The 20803-nt window shown below is 41.3% G+C and overlaps 1 protein-coding gene across 8 annotated transcripts in view; it reads left to right on the top strand.

The window, feature by feature from the left end:
- Window positions 1-20803, top strand: part of TTLL5 (tubulin tyrosine ligase like 5) — a 126938-nt gene that overhangs the window by 81129 nt on the left and 25006 nt on the right. The window lies entirely within an intron of this gene.

Raw genomic sequence — 20803 nt, 5'->3', positions numbered from 1 at the left:
GCACTGAGTGTTATACAGTAGGCCCTCGGTTCAGTTTGAGCAAACTGCAGTGACCTTAACACCTCTCTCTCTAAGCAGTACAGAAGTGCCAGAGCAGCAGCAGCCCAACAGCACTGAGTCCAGCCCTGTGCTAGCACAGCCGCATCTGTTCCTTGTTCCCCACAGTGCCTGTTCTCTTCTCTTTACCTTAATGCCTGAATTCAATTTCTTTATTGGAGGCGGAGGAGTAATTGAGGGTGGGTTCAGTGATTTTTCTGTGACTTCTGTCTGCATCACCTCAGCAGCCCTGTCATGCTGATTCTGCCTGTGGTCCTTGAGAGGCGGCATTTCTGAGAGCTCCGAATTTGGGGTTTTTTACTTCCTGCTCAGAAGAGGTTTGAGGAGAGGAGGTGAAAACTACTACCGGGGTAGCGGTACATTTTTGCAAGTCATCCCATTTCTAGTTTGTGTATGTTCTTCCTCTCCATGTGCATCCATGCATATTTGTGCCTGTAGCTCCTGCCTCAACAGCCTCTTGCCTTTTGTTGTTTTTTTTTTTCCATGCATGTCTCCCAGGGTCACCAGTGACAACTTGTTAAGTGTGGAAGTGAATTGGCTGACTTAAACTTCAGAAATACATGGCTCGCCTTGTATTTTTTTCTCTCTCTCTCTCTCTCTCTATATATATATATTGGTCACACTAAGGAAACTTACGTTGTCAGGGCCAATTGCTCTCCATCCTGCTTGGAAATTGCTCTGGGCCTCAGCACCATGGATTGGCACAGTCCTCAAGGATCCCTGCTTCCCACAGCTAGACCTTGGCTCTGTCTGTCTGGAGCCTCCAGGAGAGGAAAGGCGGAAAGCTCGTGACTTGCCCAGACAGTCTGAGGCCTGGCCCTGCAGCCTCAGCTCCCCAGACGCTGTTGAGTCGGACTTGGCTGGCAGCCGCCGCACTGTTACTTTTCTGAGGTAATAAGTGAGATTAATCACAGGACCATTTTCAGAGGCAAAGGAGGTTTGTGCTGTGTGCAGGGAGACCGTAGGAGCCACTGCTCGGGCTGTGAGCCGGAGGTGAAAACTGGGGCCTCACAGCAGGGCACCAGTGCAGTTGTGCAAGTGTGGCCTCCCTACTTGGCTGCTTCTGGGAAGCATTGCTGGAGCTGCAGCCTGATGCATGTCCTGGACGGGCCCTGGCTGAGCACAGGGGGCACAGATCTGCATTACCTTCGTCTGCTGGCGTTGCACAATCACATCTTTGCAAATAACTCTCAAAATTTGAGGGGTACCAGGCTTCTTTTTGACTGCATGACTTCCAGAGGTTTCCTCCTATTCCCTGCAACATACTTTGGAGAGCAAGCAGCCCACATTGATAGGCGGAGGGGAATGACAGGGGTCTCCTACCTTCTCCTAAGCCAATACTGCATAACGGGTTTTCTATTTTCAGCTGCCTCCACAAACTGACCTTACTCTAATGTAAACACAGGATTTGCTATCCTGGACCAGACTGCTAATCTCTTAAATTCTCCCATCCTCTGCTTCAGAGCAACTATCACCACCGACATCAGTAGAAACACAGAGAATGTTCTGATGGACAGCAGGGAAATTCCCTTTCTGAGGGGGAGCTAGATTTTGCCCTCTAACTGCTGATAGCTGGCATGTAGTTCTTGCAATACTTAGTTCTGCATAGTCTAGTGTTGATATTGTCATTAGTCATATATTTTACCTTCTGCAAAAAATGTAGTCCCCCTGAATTGCAGCAGTGAGTTCCACAGGTGCGTTGCATATTATGCAAAAGTTTCCTTCTTTAATTTTTTCCCAGATTTTGCCAAAAGTCTCTGTACCTGTAATAAGATCACATGAAGACAAACAGAAATGCTTGATTTATTTTCTGGCACTATTCATTCTCTATCTTTTTATCATCTCCCTTCTTGTTTGTCTCTCCTAAACTAAACAGTTCCATTCTTTTCAAATTCTAAATGGAAATCTTTCTGGCCCTCTAATAATTGTCTGGCTATCTTTATAGAGATGACAAGAAATGAAAACAGTACATCAAGTAGGAGTAAAATGTTAGTTTCATGTAAATAACACTAGTGTATCTCTAATTTCTATCTCAACTTACGTGTACCAATATCCTGTTGGCTTCTGACCATGCTAAACACTGAGTTTTTTATTAATATGCAGTTGTTTTTCTTTGATTATTACAGTAAATGTCAATCTGAGCAACAGGTATAAGTAGTTCATTTTTTTCAGGGATTTTTTTTTTTTCTTTCCCCATTCCTTGCTAGGTAACTCTCATTTTCCTGCACTGGTGGATTTTGTTGGCTGTGATGGAAATTGCTTGATCTTTTCTGTTCTATTAAACACCTAATTGAATATAGAACAAGTTGAGATCTCCTAGTGTCTTTCACTACTTGACTCATAATATCCCCCCAGTAATCCCTGATCTCCCGTGTCTTTGAAATACACTGTATCAGTTCCAGCTATTTCATGTTACAAAGTGACGAGCACATCTTCCTTTCCTCTGCATTTATTTAAACCTCTTATTCGCCATTAAAATACTTGTTTTCCAGAGTGGTTTTCAGAGGGTTAATGTGCCTGTAGTTCTCATGGGGGAGATCTACTCTGCTCCTTACTTTCTGTAGGAATGAGGGGACCCTGTAGTCTGGTGCTCTGTAGGAGTGGCTCTGGCTACAGCAGCCTTCCTCTCTAAAGGAGTTCTGAAAGGGTTACAAGGGAGCCTTGGCTGTTTCTTTGAGCTATTTGGAAAGGACCGGCCTCAGACAGCTTGGCAGGAACCTGGGGCCCTGTTTTTTCCAGCCCAGCCCTTCCTTCTGCACAGAGCTGTCAGGGAATCCCACGAATGTCTGGTTTTCCCCCTTTCCTAATTCTTTTAACTGTATTTTTATCCATCTGTGATTCTTCCTCACAAAAGGATCTCAAATTTTATCCATTGATTTGCCTTGCACATAGTGAAGTATAAATGAAAGCTGTGCTACCATGCCGTAGCTGTTGGAATTAGTTCGCAGTTGTGCAGCTGAGAAGGGCATTGGGAAGTTCCCCAGAAGAATGTCCTTTCTGGCACTGATCTTAAGGCAGGTCCACCTGGCCTAAGAACAGAGGGATTGAATGGGCCCATCTTTGAACTGTGCTATTCCTGTGGGTTACGGTGAGGCACTCTGAAATCTCAGGGCTTCGTGTTCTGTATCCTCTCGATCAGACATACAGAATTCTGCTTTGTAAAAATGGAAATCCTCTTTGTAAGCCAGGCTTATGAAAGACAAGGTTAGTGACTTTTCCTTAATTTGCCTCATGCTCTCCAGGACTGTCCTGAAGTTGAACTCATTGTGAATATTTTGGAGATTTCTAGGTCTGCCCTGCACTTTTCACTTCAAGAAAATGGAGGTGTAGTGGGTAGTGTGAGAAGGGAAGTTTGGCTACTTGTGAGAGCAAAGGTCTTGAACAGCTGTGTTGAAGACATTGGTGTTGTGCAGCTGAGGAAGAGAAATTGAATTAGGATTACACTGCTATCTCAGTAAGCCTGTCAAATGCTGGAAGTAGGGTGGGATCTGAGTTCCATGTAGAAAGACTTCCAGAAGGCAGCCCTCATGTGGGGCAGTCTGTGGACAACCCTACGAAGTCAGCAGCCAAAGGACCTGGAATCAAGCTCAGTTGAATTAAGGGTTTCAGTGACCAAGTACAAATGCCAGAGCAGGAGGTAGCAAAAGGGGCCAAAGGGTTTTCCTTCTGACTAGGCTTTGTTTTGGAGCTACCTTCCATTGTACAGTGAAGTTTCCACCAGCAACGCACTTTCGTATTTTCCATCCAGCCCAAGGTCATGCTTTAGCTTGGCTTCCTCAGGATGAACAGTGTTCTTTTTGGTGTTTTATACGGTGATATAAATGGGAAATCCCTGCAAAAGCACAAAGAAACCCCTTTCACGTCCCTGAAAGTGTTACTTGGCCTTTCCTGTGAAGATTCTGCTTTCACCTAATTTCCCCTAGCTTTCTGACTGTTAAAGTTTTGTAGCTGACACCAGAGTTTGCGAACTGCATGCTGTTGGCTCTATGTCAGCCTGTTACTCTCTAGGGTTTCTCTGGGCTGCAGGTATCAAGCAGCAGCTGTTTGTGAATCACGCAGAGATCCAGTGTTTAACAAAAGCCCCTTTTGAAAAAGGGGGAAGGAGAAAATGTAAAAAAAGCCAGGATTATTTCAGTTCCCCTGTGTATGTCATGACAGCTTTGCTTGGTGATCCTGTTCAGTAGCTCCTAGGTGTAGGTATGTTGTGTAATCTGAAGAAGATGCAGCAACCAGAACTCCACTGGGGAACACCAACTTTTTGTTTAGAGAATAGTGTGACTTACAATAATGAGTTACATTTGTGGTTACTAATACTTTTTTAGTCTCTACCCAGCACTGGATACTATCAGCCATTGAGTAGTTTGGCCAAAATGCTCTGGGCAAGAGAACTTTGGTTGGTTATGAGCAAGAAAGCTCACTCAAAAAAGCTTGTTACTCAGTTGTCCAGAACCAGTGCCAATTACAAGAATTTTTTAAGTGCACTGTTAAGGCTGGGCTGTGCAGTGTCAGGATGGAAATACCAAGAATTCTTTATTACAAGCAGTTATTTCTAGGATTTCATTCTGTAGCAATAATTGAAAGATATCTTCTTAAAAAAAAAGGCAGGGAAGAGTGGGCAAAAAAGCTGGGTAGTGCTTAAAGATACCAGTTTCCAGATACTCTCCTATTGCAAGCATGGCATTTTTATTAATATTTCTTATCTGAGAACTGTTCATAACAAACCAGATGGGGAGATGCCAGGCCAGCCTGGCTGATTCAAATCTACTTAAAACTGGTACTGAGACAACAACCTTTAGTAAAAGGAATTTAAGAGACCTCTGCTGGGTGGTTGGACATGTGAACAGGCTCCCCAGGGAAGTTACCATAGCACCAAGCCTGCCAGAGTGTTTGAACAATATTCTTGGGCACATGGTGTGACTCTTGGGGTGTCCCTTGCACAGCCAGGAGCTGGATGCCAGTGATCCTTGTGGGTCCCTTCCAACTCAGGACATTCTATGATTCTGTGTTGCTTGGCTCCTTTGCTTGAATTTCAGATTGTATCTGGCTCAGTAAATGTCTTCCACTCCCCTTTCTATCTTTCTGCTATCTGTCACGTGGGACTTAACTGAAAAGTTAGTCAAAGATGATGTGGCAGTGCTGCACATGCTATAGGCAGCTGGCTGTCAGGGATGCTTCACCTGGGCAAAATTCATCCTCTGGAGTAAAAGGGCTGTGACTTTCATGGTCCAAACATTTTACATGCATAAAGATTTCTTCATTTGCTTACTACTGGAAAAAAAAATTAGAATCTTCTCAGTGAAGAATGTAGCCAAGTTGGGCCATGAATGTCTTCAGTGCTGAAGATTCTGAGTTTTTTCACAATACAGCTGAGAAAATGTTCCTGTTTGATAGACTGTATAAAAATGAGGAGGAAATCTCAAGTCTCGACCATCTGTTTGTTTTTTGATATTGGGATAAAGGTGCTGGTGAATAAAGAGGTATAAGCTTATCTTCATTTATCCTTTTGAAAAGTTGAAGATGCAGAGACTTGAAATTGAGTAAGTTTAGGAATTTTGTTTCTTGGTATACTGGTTCTTAGTTCAGAAAAACTTTTCACAGTCAAATTCTGAATTTCAAATGAGAATTTTTTGTTATTTGTTAAAGACAACATACTCCTTAGTGTAGTGACTTCTACTTCCCATTGCAGTTTCCTAAGACTTCAATGGTTGTGGTGTTAGAAAGAACTTGAAATAACTTCTTAGAAAGAATGTTCTGTTCAATACATTTCTCATCTCAGCTCCACTAGACACTTGGGTGTGATTCTTTGACAGTCTCATGATGCTAAAGATTCTGGCTTCTCTGTAAATATCTTCTGATGGATCATAATTTGAACAACAATTAAAGGCTTTCGGATTCAGGCAGTCAGCATGACAAAGAGAACACAGTCCCATTTTTTGTGAAGAAATCAGTAAATCAAAGTGTATGTGGAAGATTTAAGCACAGGCCCAAAAATTCAGCTCCACAAGTGATTCTTCATAGACTTTGCTGTTCTTAAGGTTCAGTGCTTTGATGAGCACATCCCTTTCCAATAAGGAACTGCGTATAATATCTCCAGGGTATTCTCCAGGAGAGTGAGATTTTCATTTCTACTAACAGTGATCCCCCTCGCCTTCTGTTTTCAAAATTCCTTAACAAAAAATGAAGGAAGTTTAGAGTTATCCCTTGTGAACAATTCTAATGAAGGCTGCCAATTAAGATTGTTTGGAACAGCTGTCTTTCATAGAGTTTGGTTTTGCATATTGACAGTTTGCTTATATATCTTCAAATTTCAAAAACCTCAAGAAACCTCAAGAAGGAGCTGTGTTTTAATGTGGAATTAGTTTTGTTAAAAAATCAGTGGGAATAATAACTTCTCTGTTATCAAAGTTCACAAATATTGGTTTTTTTATTTTGGTTTCTATAAGTAAGCACATATAATAAATTTAAAAATATTAAGTAAAATAATAGATACTGGAAAAATAATTTTGAAACCCCAGTTTTAATAGTTGTATTATTTTGGTATATTTAAAGAAACTTGGATCCAATCCATCTCTAGTCATTTGAATATTTTGTTTTTCTGTTCAGGACATTGTTTGCATAACTGATTTTGCTTTTTTCAAAGTTCAGAGTCATGTTTTGATTTGTTTCTGAAATCCCACTTTCCTGCTGCTGCTGCTAACCTGAATGATTTAAATATGGAAGTATCCTCTGCTATTCAGAGGACAAAATTTATGCATCAATTTCTAGGTTTGTTTTGTGGTGTAGAGGACAGAATATGGTTCATGTAGTGCAGAGGTTTTCTCTATTGATATTTTCTAAATAGAAAAAAAGTTGTTAACGTTCTACGATCTCTAAAGCATTGCAAAACCTGAATGAGTGTAGACATTACTGAAAAGCATTTCTGTGAAAGGGAAAAGAACTGTGGTGCTGGGTATTTTGCTGTTTGCATGTTTCCCTCTGAAATTATCTAAACTCCTGGTATCATGTAACTTTATGAATTGTGAATTATTATGCTTGTTGCTACACAAGGCGTAGTTGTTTGTGTGTTGTTTATCAAAATCTCACTCTGGTGTTTATGGTGTGTATTGTTTGGTAGCAAAACCAGGTACCAACTACTCCTGTCATTTACTTTCAGATTTTTTCTAACACTGTTAACCTTCATGTGAGAGCTTGCTTACCGTCTTACACTCCAATGAGTTTCTAGAGCCTTAAACACAGTACACAACATGAAGGTTAACCTCTTTGCAGATGTTTCTGTGTTCACCTCAAGCCTTCTGGAGGCCATGTTTGGACTCTTACCTGTCTGTACTGCAGATGAATTTTCTCTGAAATATACCAGTTGTGGCCTTTGAGTCTGCTCTATTTAGAATATTTGCTGAAACATCATGAAAGGCATCAAGTATAAAGAAGCAGCATGCAATGGCGATTTCTTGATGGACACTGTTGTTATTGTCCTTGCTTGATGTGTCCTATCTCTGATAGGAGGGAAGTCTTGAAAGGACATTGTTCCACGAGTGGCTGGGGTATTTTAGTCTGCCCTTTTAAGGGTTTAGCATCTGCATCTTTGATGTAATCAGAATTCCATGCAATAACTTGGTGAAATTCCTGGGGTAGAGATTCCACGGTTCCCATCTGTGTTCCTGAGTCTCGGAGCTTCTGACTAATTATACAGTTTTCTCTGTACTTATAGGAAACAATTTCATTTTGGCTCTAGAAAAAGGGATTGGGTTGGAGTGGAATATAGGATTGTGTAACTTTTTTTCATGTTTAACCACAAATTCCACAAATGAAAGCTGCTGTACTTCCTCTGAAGATACCTACTCTTGGCTTTTGGTTTCCAGAGTCAGTAGAAATATTCAACCCCCATATACAGTCCAAAGACCTATCAGTTAAAAGGCTTACCCAAAATCTGTCGTTAATGAATCCAGAAAAATTGCATCCCTAAGGAAACAGCACCCTTCCTAGATGCCTATTTTCAAACCCCAAGGGGAAAAGATGGGTATAGTGTGCAGTTGGGATGACCAGCAGAGCTGGCACAACTGCATTGTAGACTCTTCTGTCCATGCTGGAGGAGAAAACATAACAAATACAGGTGCCTGGAAAAAACTGAGATAATTTAAAAGCTTTTTTCCTAGGTCTTGCAAACAAAACTAGTGCTGACAGTCTCTACCTCCTAGCCTGCAGTTGTACGTAGAGACAGAAATCTCACGAAAAATACTTCAGGCACTGGGTGATCAAGTAAGTTTTGTGCAACTTGAGCATTTTCTGCAGACAGGATCTGAGAGAGAGGGATCTTTCAATGAATACTGGACTGAATATTGAAGTGTGGGAACTGCATTTTAGAATGTGCTGTCTCATCTCGTGGTAGTATACAATATAATTATCTCGACATCCTTTTACTCATCTTCCTCTAATGACAGACTTTGTCTGTCATCAGATCTATCAGTTTCCTGGAGAAAGATTTTGTTGGCCCAGTTTACCAAGATAAACCTGAGCCTTTTCTGTAGTTTCAGAGGTTTAATTACAAATTTCCTGTTCTCAGTGCTTGTTTTCTGTCAGCTGGCCTTCTTGGTCAGCACGTGTCTTGCTGCCTGCTGGGGAAAAGGAGACAACTGAATGATTTGGGGCTCTCCCATGATTTTCCACTGCACCACCTGTTTTGGAAATGGTTGTAGACCTGCCAAACACGCTGAAGTGGTTAAGTGTACCAGCTCCTAAAGAAGCTGAAGGGGAGGAGTGGTTCTTGCCTGATGGGTTTTCAAAGGGAGCTCAGACTTTGATGTTCTGTTTTAGCAGCTGCTAGATATAGTGCCTCAGCCCTGTGCAGCACTTGTGGCCCCAGCCTTCATGCATTGTATTCTTCTTTACACTTTTGCCAGAATGGAGGGAAGAAAAAAAAATAAATTAAACCAAGAGTATGGGCATTAGCAATAGTGTTGCTTTGTTATATTTTACACTTTGAGTTACAGTGCCTTGTGCTGCATGCCAGTGAAGTACCTTGCACTTAATTGGGCCTATTAGAGTAAGAAATTTATTTCACTTCAGCTTTCTTTGCCTTTCTATTTGCTTCTTCCTCACCATCTTCTGCTTTGTCTGCTTCCAAACTAATTGCAGTAATTTTAAGCTTTTGTTCTGTAATGACCACATAAAGTAGGCAGAGATTTACATCTATGGTGCACCAGAATTCCTTGCTTAGTCTAGAGGGACTGGATCATCTTTTCAATAAGGATTGAGGGAGGCAGAGAAATGTGGTAGCTAAACCAAGGCTTCATATAAAGCCTCTGTTAAAGCAGGAACAGACAACACTCTGCTGTATCTGCTGAAGGCAGTTTGCTGGGAATTTCCCCTTTACTCACTTAACTCTTCACTGCCAGAAATAAGATCCTGTAACTCAATTTGTTCCACTAATATTGAAATTCATTATGATAATGTGAACTCCTCTCTGATTTTGCTTGTTGAAACATTGGTTTACTGGAAATGCTGGAGGCTGAACTCTGTTTTTGGGTGAAGAGCCAGATAGATTCCAATAGTAAGAGTAGAATGGGGACTGTAGTCTGTATAGTTTAAAACAAGGAGGCCAAAATTGTGGTAAACTGGAATGGTCTCTTTTGGCAAGGCAGTACACTTCTGTGGTATTTATCTCTGGAGGACAAAATCCAAAAAAATAGGGAGATTCTTGCTCTGCAGTACTAGCTTTACTGCAGGTAAAGCTTTATAAAAATACAAGCCTTTCTAGTCTTTTCTTGCAGTTCTTTACAGTAAATTCTGGTATGTCATCACCCAGGCAATAGAGAGGGACAGATGCATAGGAATTTCTGGGAAGGAAATGTCACTACTGGTTTTTCGTCTTTGTTCCAGTGCTGGCTGTAGAATTTCTAAATTATTTTCTCTTTCCATATTAAAAATCAATAACACCTAAATCAAAATTGAACCTGCCATTCTGTTCTGAAGGGTTTTTTTAGGCTGCATTTTAGCTATCAACAAAACACAACATATTTGCTATTTTCTGGAAAGTAGTTTCCTCCACGTAGGATGTCTCTTGAGGATTCGTAGAAGGAACACTACAGACCTGGTAAACTTCTGTCACTTTTAGCCTGTGAAAAACCTTGCTAGGAATTTGTGCTACCTTGGTTGAAATAATAAGCACTTTTATAAAGTATCTTCCATTACCTCTAAGGAAGTTGGGTGGAGTGAGGGAAAAATAGCACTTACCTTTTACAATACAAATGCAGTGCTTTGTGGCCATCCATGAGGCTTGCAGGGATTTAAAAAAAAAAAGGTGTAAACCAATGAGCACCACACCCCTGGTATTGCTTTGGTGTCAGTGTGCCATGCTGCTCTTAAGATGGCTGAAAGTCTATATCATGATAGTATCTATCTGTGGTCTCTGTATAAGTAGACTTTTTTTCATATATTTTTAAATTTCTGCAACGTGTGGGATAGGATGGTCTCGCCTATGCATCATATACAGTCACTGGGCCAGCTTCTTCAATAGGTAACAACCCATGCTAGAGTCTCTCTGTGTAACTGAGCATATTCCACCAACATCCCCTGATTATATTTTACACAACTACTTTGTTACAGACTTTAGAAAGTGTGTGCTGACACAGACATAGTTACTTCTTCCTCTAGTCCATTGTTAAATGTTCAGGGAGCCACAGCAGGTGAGTCAATCTTCGTACAGGAGATGGAGGTAAAAGAATTCTCCCTTAGCTCCAGCATAAACAAACTGCAAAAGGAACCTGAGGAGGAAAAAAATTCGGTTTAACAGGTGGGAGATCACTCTCAGATAGAGTCTATTTGGTGTTACACCTTGTTACCTTATAGAAATCCACTTGAAGGACAAGGAAAGCAGAAACTACATATACCTATGGAATTGAGTTTATGATGTAGGGCAGATAAGAATGCTAGAGGTGCTGCTTTGGCCAGCATATGAGTATCATCAGGTTTAGGGGACTGTGCAAATCTGTCTTTTTATTGAGAAGCTAATTCAGCTTCATTAAATTGGATGTAGGCTGATAAAATTCAGTAGTTTAAAGGTAGAGGTCTCTTTAGGACCTTTACTCTGCCCTTGTATCAGTGCTTGGGGAATTATTCAGAAACAAGAGACTACTAACCACAAGCATACAGCCTCACAGCAAGGACCCAGAGAAGTGACCTTCAGTTCTTGTTTTGTATTTTTTTGTCTTTTACTTTATTTCAGCAGATAGATATTATACGACTTCAGTTGTATTACTGAATGGTAGCACAGTAGATGCATCTTACTGGTGCCATGCTGCTTCTCTGCCTCCTTTACCTGGAACATTTATCTTAATATAACTGTGGCCAGCTGGCTTTCAGGTGACACTTTCCACAATCCCTGATAGGTGAATTTGTAGATGTTTGCTCAGGAAGTACAGAACAGATTCTAGCCTTCCCTTTAGGTGTATAGATTATAGATGTAGAGTTATTGCTTCTTTTGTGAAATTCTCGTATCTGGCTATAATTCTTGAGATGTATAGTCATGATGTCAGGCAACTGTATACTTCAGCTGCACTGTCCCCATAGACAGACCATCTAAGCTGCCAGATTTATCAAGTCTTCTCTAAGACACACTCATAAGAGAGTCTTCATCTACCACATAACAAGGTGATAGTTGTACTGGATGTCAAGCCAAGTTAGTTGTTTTAATTAATTTCAGTGCTAATTTTGTGGAATCTAGAGGCTTGACATGCTCTTTAGAGGTTTCAGTGTACTAGATATTTAATATTTAGACAACAAAATAGCCAGAGTTAAGTGCATGAGATGTCTCTACTGCATGGTCATACAGCACTAAAAATTTTATCTGGGCCTCAAGTGGTATGAGATCTGGACAGCACATCCTAAGGAATCCTTAAGGCCCTCTAGTGTAACACCATCCTGTGCTATGTCTTTCATTATACTGATGGTGACAGGAGCATTTAGCTCTGGGCAGGGGCAGAGCTTTGAGTACTCTCCCCTATCTCATGAATCCTAACCCTGCAAAACTCAACAGCCTGTTTTTTATGTCTGTTTATTCTTATCAAGTACTCTAGATTTCACCAGTTTAGCCCAATTGTAACTTTTCACTTGCCTCTTGGGATTTAAAGAGGAGCCTGAGCTTCTTCATTCCCCATTTTCTTACTCACTGGGATCTTGCAGCTGCTGCTTGAGCACATACAGTGAAGAGCACCACACTCTGGGAAAGCTTATGCAGGAGGAAACTTAATGGAAAATATGAAAGGAAAAAAATGTGTTTGATGGACTTTTAATATAAAAAGGGGTAAGAAAAGAAAAGGAGGAGGGGGAGATTTATTCACTGTAATAGGAACCAAATGTTGGCTTGGACAGCAGCTACAGTCTCACTCTTTCCCTGTAAACCCTGTGAGCAGCTTTTCAAAGACATTACAGGGTGCAGGGCTAATTTAGTGGTCCTGACTTAACCCCTGCCTCTCTAGAGAGAGGTAAGGAGTATGGGTTTTCAGGAGAGATTAGTGACTTCAATTACAGGCTCAGTCAAAAGTATATTCTAGACAGATAACAGTGCCTGTTTACTGTTTTCAGCCTTGTGTGCTACTGCTGCTATCCACCCATAAAATGCAAAGTCTGCTTGTGTAAAGCACTAAAAAAGGCTTTATGTCTAGAAATAAATAGAGCCTGTAAGTCTTTTTCAGTTTGGTTTTCAATAAACTTGTCTACAGTGAAAGAGAAAAAGTAGAAGAATGTCGTTACAACTCATCTTCATCAAGTTGGTCCACTTGATTCATGCTAGGCTTTTACAGTGGAACCTCTTCAGTGAGGAGCACCTTTCCTGTCTATAAGTGGTTCCATACTGCATCTAATTTTCTGGTCCTTTGGCTTCTGTGAAGTGGGTATATTCACTTCAGAAACTTTGCCTGGACTAGGATTACTGATCAAATTTAAGATAGCACTTAACACATATTCTTAGTCTGAATGACTTACCTTAATAAAAGCAGATCCAGACAGTACGGTGAGGTAAATTCATTGGGTTCACCCTGCTCTGGCTGAACTTCCTTAATTAATTAATAGTTTGAATTTGGGGCTGAGTATGCAGGACCACACAACACAGTTCAGGCAGTTGCATGTCAGAGTTAAGCGGGTAATCCTCCCCAAAACTTCCTTATGAGAGCAAAATGATACCAGGTTTCTGTTTTAGTCTTACCGTATATATGTCTTGCTGTTAAAATACTTTTGCAGGCTGCAACTGTGCTTGCAGGTGTGGAAATACGTGCAAGAAATATGAAGCCAGAAGTGCCTTCCACTCAGTAAAGCTCAACCCTGTGTTTGCACTAATTGAGGGTAGAAAGGCTGTGAGATTTTTGTTAATCTAGATCACTTGGAGGAGGTATGCTCAGTGACCATCATTACTTCTCCAGTGACCTGATGAGCCACAATAGGATGAAGACACTGAACTTTGCAGTCAGCTGGCTGTTGGTTATCTTCTTGATTCAGCCTTTCTGCTAGTGAATTTCAGAGCTGCCATGTGTAAAAAGAAGAAAAAGCGTTGTTTACCTGCCAAGTATTCCCCAGATCAGAGAGATTGACAGTATTTTGTAACAGGCATGAAGCCAAGGATGCTACTAGGGGCCCAACAAAAATTGTCTCCACTGAAGGGTAAATATTTGATTTAATTTGCTGAGACTGGCAAGTTTAGTTCTTCTGAAAGTAAGAGACTGATAATGCCAGCTAAATCCAGGAGTAGCTGAGATAGGTTAGGCCTTGCCTGAAGAGGTTTTCCAGTGCTCCCTAATCTTATTCTGCCCTTCTCCTCCTAGGCTATCAGAAGGCTGTTTTGATGCACCTCATTTCTAACCTAGCAGGTTAGACACTTAACACTCATGACGTTGCCTCATGATGATGTAAAAGGCATTTAATTCCTGAACTGCATTGCCTTTGTTATAAGAAAATACTTATGTTCCAAGACCCAGGTTTATCAATGGCAAGGAAACAGCAAGAATAATTTTCAGAAGCTAGGAAGCAGGAACTAAATTATCCAGCAACATATACCAGAAAAGAAGGAAGCCTGTGGACTTCGATAGTACTTGTAGAAAAAAGTGAAGGAGCAAGAAGGCAGTGGGCTTTCCTTGTATAGCTATTGTGCATGCACATCTGGAATAATAAAGTGGAAAAAGTTCACAGAAAAGCAATGTGCAGTCAAGGCCAGAAGGGACTGAGTTGAGGAAAAAGAAGGGAGTTAAGGGTGCCAAGGCTGGCTGAGCTCAAAGGAGACATAGTTCTGGTAATGAAGGTTTAGTCCTGAAATAAGAGGAATGTCATATAATAAAACAGAGAAAATTTAAGTTTAATTGGGAATGTTGGGGGAAATTCTTGACACTGAATGCATACCTGCGTGTGGAGTTGTGCAGCTGAGTGTGACGCATGGACTCCTACAGCCACTGAAACGTGTTGATCCTGCAGCACAAGGAGATAATTTGGATGCTTTTCCTCATGTATTTGTTTCTGAATAAAATTCTTGTAACAATATCAGTTCTCTCAGCTGAAAGGGAGAATTGTGAGAATAGCAGAGGGGGACTCCTGACATTTGCTAGATATTATGCATATTAAAATGTCCTGGAATGCTTGAATTGTTCCTCTGGTAACTCTTACATTTAACCTGTGAATGGATTTGGAAATTGTAGTTAAATCCACAAAACTTTTCATGTTCTTTGCCTAAACCAACTCAGTCCTAAGACTTTGCACATGTATGTTTCGCAGCTTCTGTTTTCTCATGGCACAAATATATGGAGGGTAAGAGCCCCTTCTGTAGGTAAAATAGCTTGAGCTGCTGGGAAACAGGGGAGCTGAAGAACTAAAGGTGAAACTATTTCAAGATGCCTCATCACTAAGAGAGGAAAGTTTGATTGAAGGTCTGTGACAGAAACGTTCTCGCATCTCTGCACCACTTCTACCATGGGAGACTGTACTTGTCACTTTGAACTGGATGTGAACCCAAAATGCAGTTCTGCAAGTTGATTGTGCCAATGCAGCCTTAACAAGATGCTCATTAACTTTAAAAGCTTTTCCTTAGCTTCTCTTGAAGAGTACAAAAGTAGATTGCAGGTCAGGTGATGGCATCCTCATTTTATACAGGCCAGCTGCTTCCTGCCCCTTCCCTGTCTTCAAGTACCTGTACCATGGTGAGTTCTGGACAGCTCCCAGTGCCTCAGATCTCCAAAATCCCAGGCTTAGCTCTTTTAGGTATATTCAAAATGCTTTGTTCGCCCCTGGTGTTTAGTGAAACTATTTTTCTTTACCTTTGTAACACAGCTCATGCTTATGTTACAAAGCAGGAGGCTTTTAGAGGCTTGCATGTTCCAGCAATCAGAGCTACAGTCCATGCTAAAATGTAGACTCTTGCTGACTAAACTGCACCAAAGTTGCTCTTTCATAGACACTCCTGATAACAGCAGAGGCCAGAAGCAAACCATTCTCAGAGACTTGTTGCTCTGTTTTTCAGTTTTTAATTTATTGCTTTTGAAGCTGAGGGGAAGGAAAGAGGGAGAAAGACAAAGAAAGGCCTTGAGGCAAGTGAGAGGCCCAACACTCCTGCATCCCAGCCAGGCCCCCAGCGTCCTGGGCTTTATCCCACTCTGTTTATCATTGCTCCGTAGCCAGCCCCAATCTAGGACCTATTGTTAGGGATGGAAGAAACATGCAGTGTGCCAAAGAAAATGTTCTGTGTTTTTCTGAGTGCCTGAACATAAGTCAGCAGGATGCTGGGAGCTGCCACATTAGACAGAATCATTAGTTACTATGCCAACTACTTTCTAGCAGCTGGTGCTCACCAAGGATTTGTACTGAAAACTTCCTAGACTTGTCATACTGTCTGAATGCCCTGTGGGAAAGAAACTGCTGCCCAAGATTGTCTTGCATTCTTTGGCAAGGTGGGAGCACTGATTTATAGATGCGCTGCCAGCAATGGCTCTTGTTCCTCCTTAGCTCCAGCCTTTCTTTACAGGAAAAGATGCAAAGTACTTTCATTGTCAGCTTGTTTCCTTGTTTGATAGGATAATAATTATTTTTTAGTTTGCTAGACCTCCAGACATACTGATTTCTGCTGTGATCCTATCAATTCTCACAAACTAAGCAGGGTTAAACAGAGAAATATTCTTCATGAATGCTGAAGCTTCATTTACACAATAATTTGAGCCTAGTTTCAATGGGATGTAGACACTTTTCAAGTATTTCAAAAGTGCCTGCTTAGTGAGTGATATATGGAGAACACCAGAGTACTTCATGAATTGGTATTGTTGCCTGCCACACAAGAATCGGTATCAAGCAAGTGCCCAGCTGTGCCATTGGAAGAAGGCTTCAGTTGAAATATAAATGTAAGCCTGATGAGTCATTCTTTTAGTACAGACTTGCTGTTTGTCATACAGGTCTTTGGAACTCTGAGATCCTCAGTGACTGGTGTTCTGGGGTCTGGTCTTGTCTACAGCTTTAGTCCTTGGAATTCCCTTCAAATTTTTTTGAAGTGGAAACAGAAGCCAGCTCTCTCCTTTCTTGTAAGAGCTGATAATCACACCCCTTCTCTATGAAGACCAGATTTCATAGAGACTTTTTTTTCTGTAATCAATGAACAAGTGCATTAACATTTTATTAGTATTTAGTATTTTAGTATATTGACATTAGTTTCTAGTACAAGTGTAGGTAGTTGATTGCATAAAGGTTGCTTACTCTAGAAATGAGCTAATGAATTGGAAAACGGAACGAGAGTAGAAAGGTAGTTTGGAACTAGAAAACCTAGAGATGAACGTATGGTGTCCTAGCCCTTTTAGACTGGATCCTGAGCATAATCGCATGGTGATGTGTTGAAAATGGTCTCAGAAGCAAACCTGTATCTTTTGTGGTACAAAAAAACTGCAGCAGAGAGGTTGTATGCTGTCAGTGAATTTGAAGAGGGAATTCTGGCCCAGCCTTTATGAAAGCTACAGTTGAAAGAAAGGAACACAGTGGGTTTCTTGCCAAAAACACTGAGTAGCCTGAAGAGCTGCTGGAAGGACAGAATCTTGCTTACAACGGATGGGCCATAATGCCAAAGGCTGAGATTTCCTGTGCATAGTGAAGGCCTGAATCCTGGCCAGGTCTCTAAACTAAGCAACTCATAAATAATCCTGAGCAAGCTATGAGAAGATTGCTCACAACCAGCCTGGCTGACAGAATGAAACCAAATCTTTTCTGGTGGCACAGGCAGGAATTTCTATTTCCCATTTGCATGTGTGTGCATCTGTGCCTAAATCTGTTGTCTGTACATGTAAAGAAATGAATCATTACTGTTCAAGCAATAATCCTGATTTGAAAACAAGCAGGTCTGTGAGTACTGACTCTACAATCCTCATTTCCATTAGGGGTGTGGAGGTTTTTTTCTGGTTATTTTTAGCTTTGCCTAAAACAGTGTGAGTTGTGAGAAAGCTTTTAATTCAGTTTGGAGTATTTATACAATCTCCCTAAAAAGTGAACTCTTTAGTATCCATTAAGGTGTGAGGTCCTCTACAGCTGTTTTGCAGCCTTCATTATGGTGCTGAACCTGTTGTAATTTTCTTAGGCAGAACTAACTTCTGCTTAAGGGTGCAAAAGTGCTGTCATGCTTTAGTAAATCATCCAACAGGCAGAGACTGAGAATAGGAGATGCTCTGTGATGCATTCCTGTGAGCATGGCAGATAGACTGAGAGCTGGAGCATGTCTCTGGCAGCAGTGTATTGAGTCTCAGATCCTAAGCCCTGTTCTGTACCAGGGCAAACATTGCCTTAGATGTAATATCAGCACTTGATAATACGTTATGTGGGGACTTGTCTTCATTTGAGACCAATTGGGAGGAACGTCCAAAATGAACGTCCTCTGGTAGAAGGCAGGTTACAGCCATCCCTCCCCCACCAGGTTTGGAAAAAATTTTCCTCGGAGGAAAGTGAAAATAACTATTTATTTAACAAGCAAAAGTGCATGCAGGCACGGGAAAAAGACTAATGTCTAATAACAAAACCTCTCGCTGTGGAGAGAACCTGGTAAAATTCGAAGTCTTTGTGGTGTGGCTCTTTCCTCTCCAGAGCTGGGGTTCAGCATGGGCCCCTCCGGGCCATGGTGTAGGGTCTCCCAGTGATGTTCTGATGTTGCTGAACAGTCTGGAAGAGAAGAAGAATCCAAAGTCCCAGGAAAACCTCTTTCCTCAGGTAATGAACAAGAAGCTAGCTAAAAAGCAAGAGAATGCCACTCTCTTCCCTGCTGCAGAAGCCAAGAGCTGAGAAGCGAGAGAACAAGTTATCTGTGTTTTTGAACACAGCGCTGAGGGAATTCCACTGCCTTCCCCCACCCCGCCCCCTCTCAGGTCTGCCTTCAATACACAGAAAGGCACAGGATTTGTGTCTGGGCATAGAGCAGGCGATGGGGGATACAGCATCATAAAGTCACCCCAAGACGGGACTTCACAAAACTGCAGATGAAATACCTCTTTATGAAAGTGACCCCAAGACTGGCAAATACACTGGCTTTCTGTTGTCAAGTATTGTATGTTTGTATTACAGAAGGTTGAAGTTATGTTTTGCAACATAATGCATAAATGCAGAATAATGCATTTGCTTCGATTTCTGTCTGTAAGTAAGGAAAACGTGTAGAAGCCAACAGAAGCATATTCAATCCAGAAGGATTCTGCAGGCCATAAGGATAAAATCTACTTAGGCAAGCAACAGTGTTTTCAATATAGTGTCTAGAAAAAAAAGTAAGTGCTGTTTTGTTGTGTCACATGGAGAGAAGGTATTGGAACCACAAGGAGTTGCATACAAGACTGTGCTGCAAGAAAATGTTAGTCAAAGTTATTGTGGTTTTGCTTGGTGTTTTTAAATTTAGTTCTTCCTAAAGGATTACTAGTGTAGTTTCAACAGTGCTTTCCTGGGTAATTTAAGCCAGGCTTACCTGGGCAATATTATGTCCAGTATAATGATTGAAACAGAAAAAGTGAATTAGCAGGCTAGAAACCCAGTGAGAGCATTTGAGAGTTCATTGAATTGGACAAAGGTTGGAGAAAGATAGCAATCCCAGTGCATTTTTAAAAAAATCAGTCTTAAGTATTTGTGATTCCGTAACAGTTAATCCTTTGCCAGATACCTCAAAACAAAAGAAATGAGAATCAGGCAAATGTTACTATAATTTTGCCATTTAGATAGTGGCCCTCAGAATACCACAGACTGCAGTCATTGTACATCATCTCTGTGGCACGAAATCTGGCTATTGGCAGGTCCAGTTTTAGTGGAGTTTTCATTTATATCAGTTTTGTCTCTTGACTGTTACATTTTAGAAATGATCACTTGATCCTTAGCCTCATAAGCATTCTTTTGGATCAAAGGATTAATTTTATGTATTGCAGGTTCTGAACTGGAGGTAGATATGGGAGGAGTTGGAACAGACGTTAGTTTCTAGAATTAATAATATAACTTGAATGAATAGCTTAAAGAGTGTTTGACCGAATTATTTTATTTCTGAATATTTTAAGTGTTTGCAATGACAAAGTTTTTGGGGGAGGGAGCAACACATTCAAGGCAAGCTGTGATATGTTTAAAGAATCTAGGTTGCAAGTTTTGATAGGTTCCTGAGGCAAAGAGATTGCACTTAACTTGCTTGCCAAAACCATGACCTACACGCCAAATTGTGGCATGAAAGACACCAATTATCTTTTATGTCCCAGTTACGTATGATGTGGATAGGAAATAAAAGGGAAGTCTGCCCTGGGAATCCAAAGGAAATATCTGGAAGTAGTGGCTAAGAGAAATGTGACAGAGATCAACAGACACTTGGGAAGCTCAGGCATTGAGGCTTGAAGGTTATATTACCCAGAGTGTCAGGATTCAGTGGGTCTTACAGCATCTGTCTTGTGAGCACAGAATGTGTGAATTGCTGAGCCATTGTAGCCTCTTCAGGACACCTCGTGGCCCTGTCAGTCTGCCACCTGCTCTCTGCAAAGCCCCTCAGTCTTGTGTAGAAGTGTGTTGGTGCTGCCTTCTTGCCAAGGCTTACAAACTTCAAAGCAAGCCAGTGAGCTTCTGTTGGTACTTATCATGTTGCAGGCCACAGCTGAACTCCTACCATGTAAGCCTGGGTTGTAAGAGCTCCTGCCTCTTTGCAGGAGGCCTTTTGTCCTTTGGGAAAGGATTGCATTGCTGTGAGGATGAAAGTAATGAACCTATCTCACTCCCCCCAGGCCTTTTGGATTGTAACTGTATGGAGTCAGTATGTATCCCAGTTGCAACCTCACCCAGCCAGTCCTTCGTCCTCTCTGGATGTTGTACTGCGTGTCTGTTTCTATTCCATTGCCACTGCAGCATGTATGTGCTTAGTGTAAGCCTTGTGTTACTGTATTAAAGTCTCTACAAATCCAAATAAGTAATTATCTCATTAGTGATGGGAATCAGTCTTTTTCCTGCTGCTATTCTTGCCTGTCTTCAATGCTAGTCAGCCACAGAAATGATCCAGTTTAGAGTTTTTATTCTCCTCTCCTCTTTTCTCCTCAAGAGAATGTCTAGCAATATAGTTCCAGCCTGGAATTCAAGAAAGGCCTTAGCAGGAAGCAGTTGGCACATGGCACCTCTAGCAGGTGTTGTGCTTGCTAAAGCCACATAGTGCAAATTCATAGCTGGCTAAATATTAAGAGATTTTTTGTAAGAAGCAGTGCCTCATAGACAGGAGTCCTTGTATGCAGAGTGGTGAAAACATGACGGCTCT

Source organism: Corvus moneduloides, chromosome 6 (genome assembly GCF_009650955.1).
Source record: "Corvus moneduloides isolate bCorMon1 chromosome 6, bCorMon1.pri, whole genome shotgun sequence".
NCBI classification, from domain to species: Eukaryota; Metazoa; Chordata; class Aves; order Passeriformes; family Corvidae; genus Corvus; species Corvus moneduloides.
This window is presented reverse-complemented; position numbering and strand designations above follow the sequence as displayed.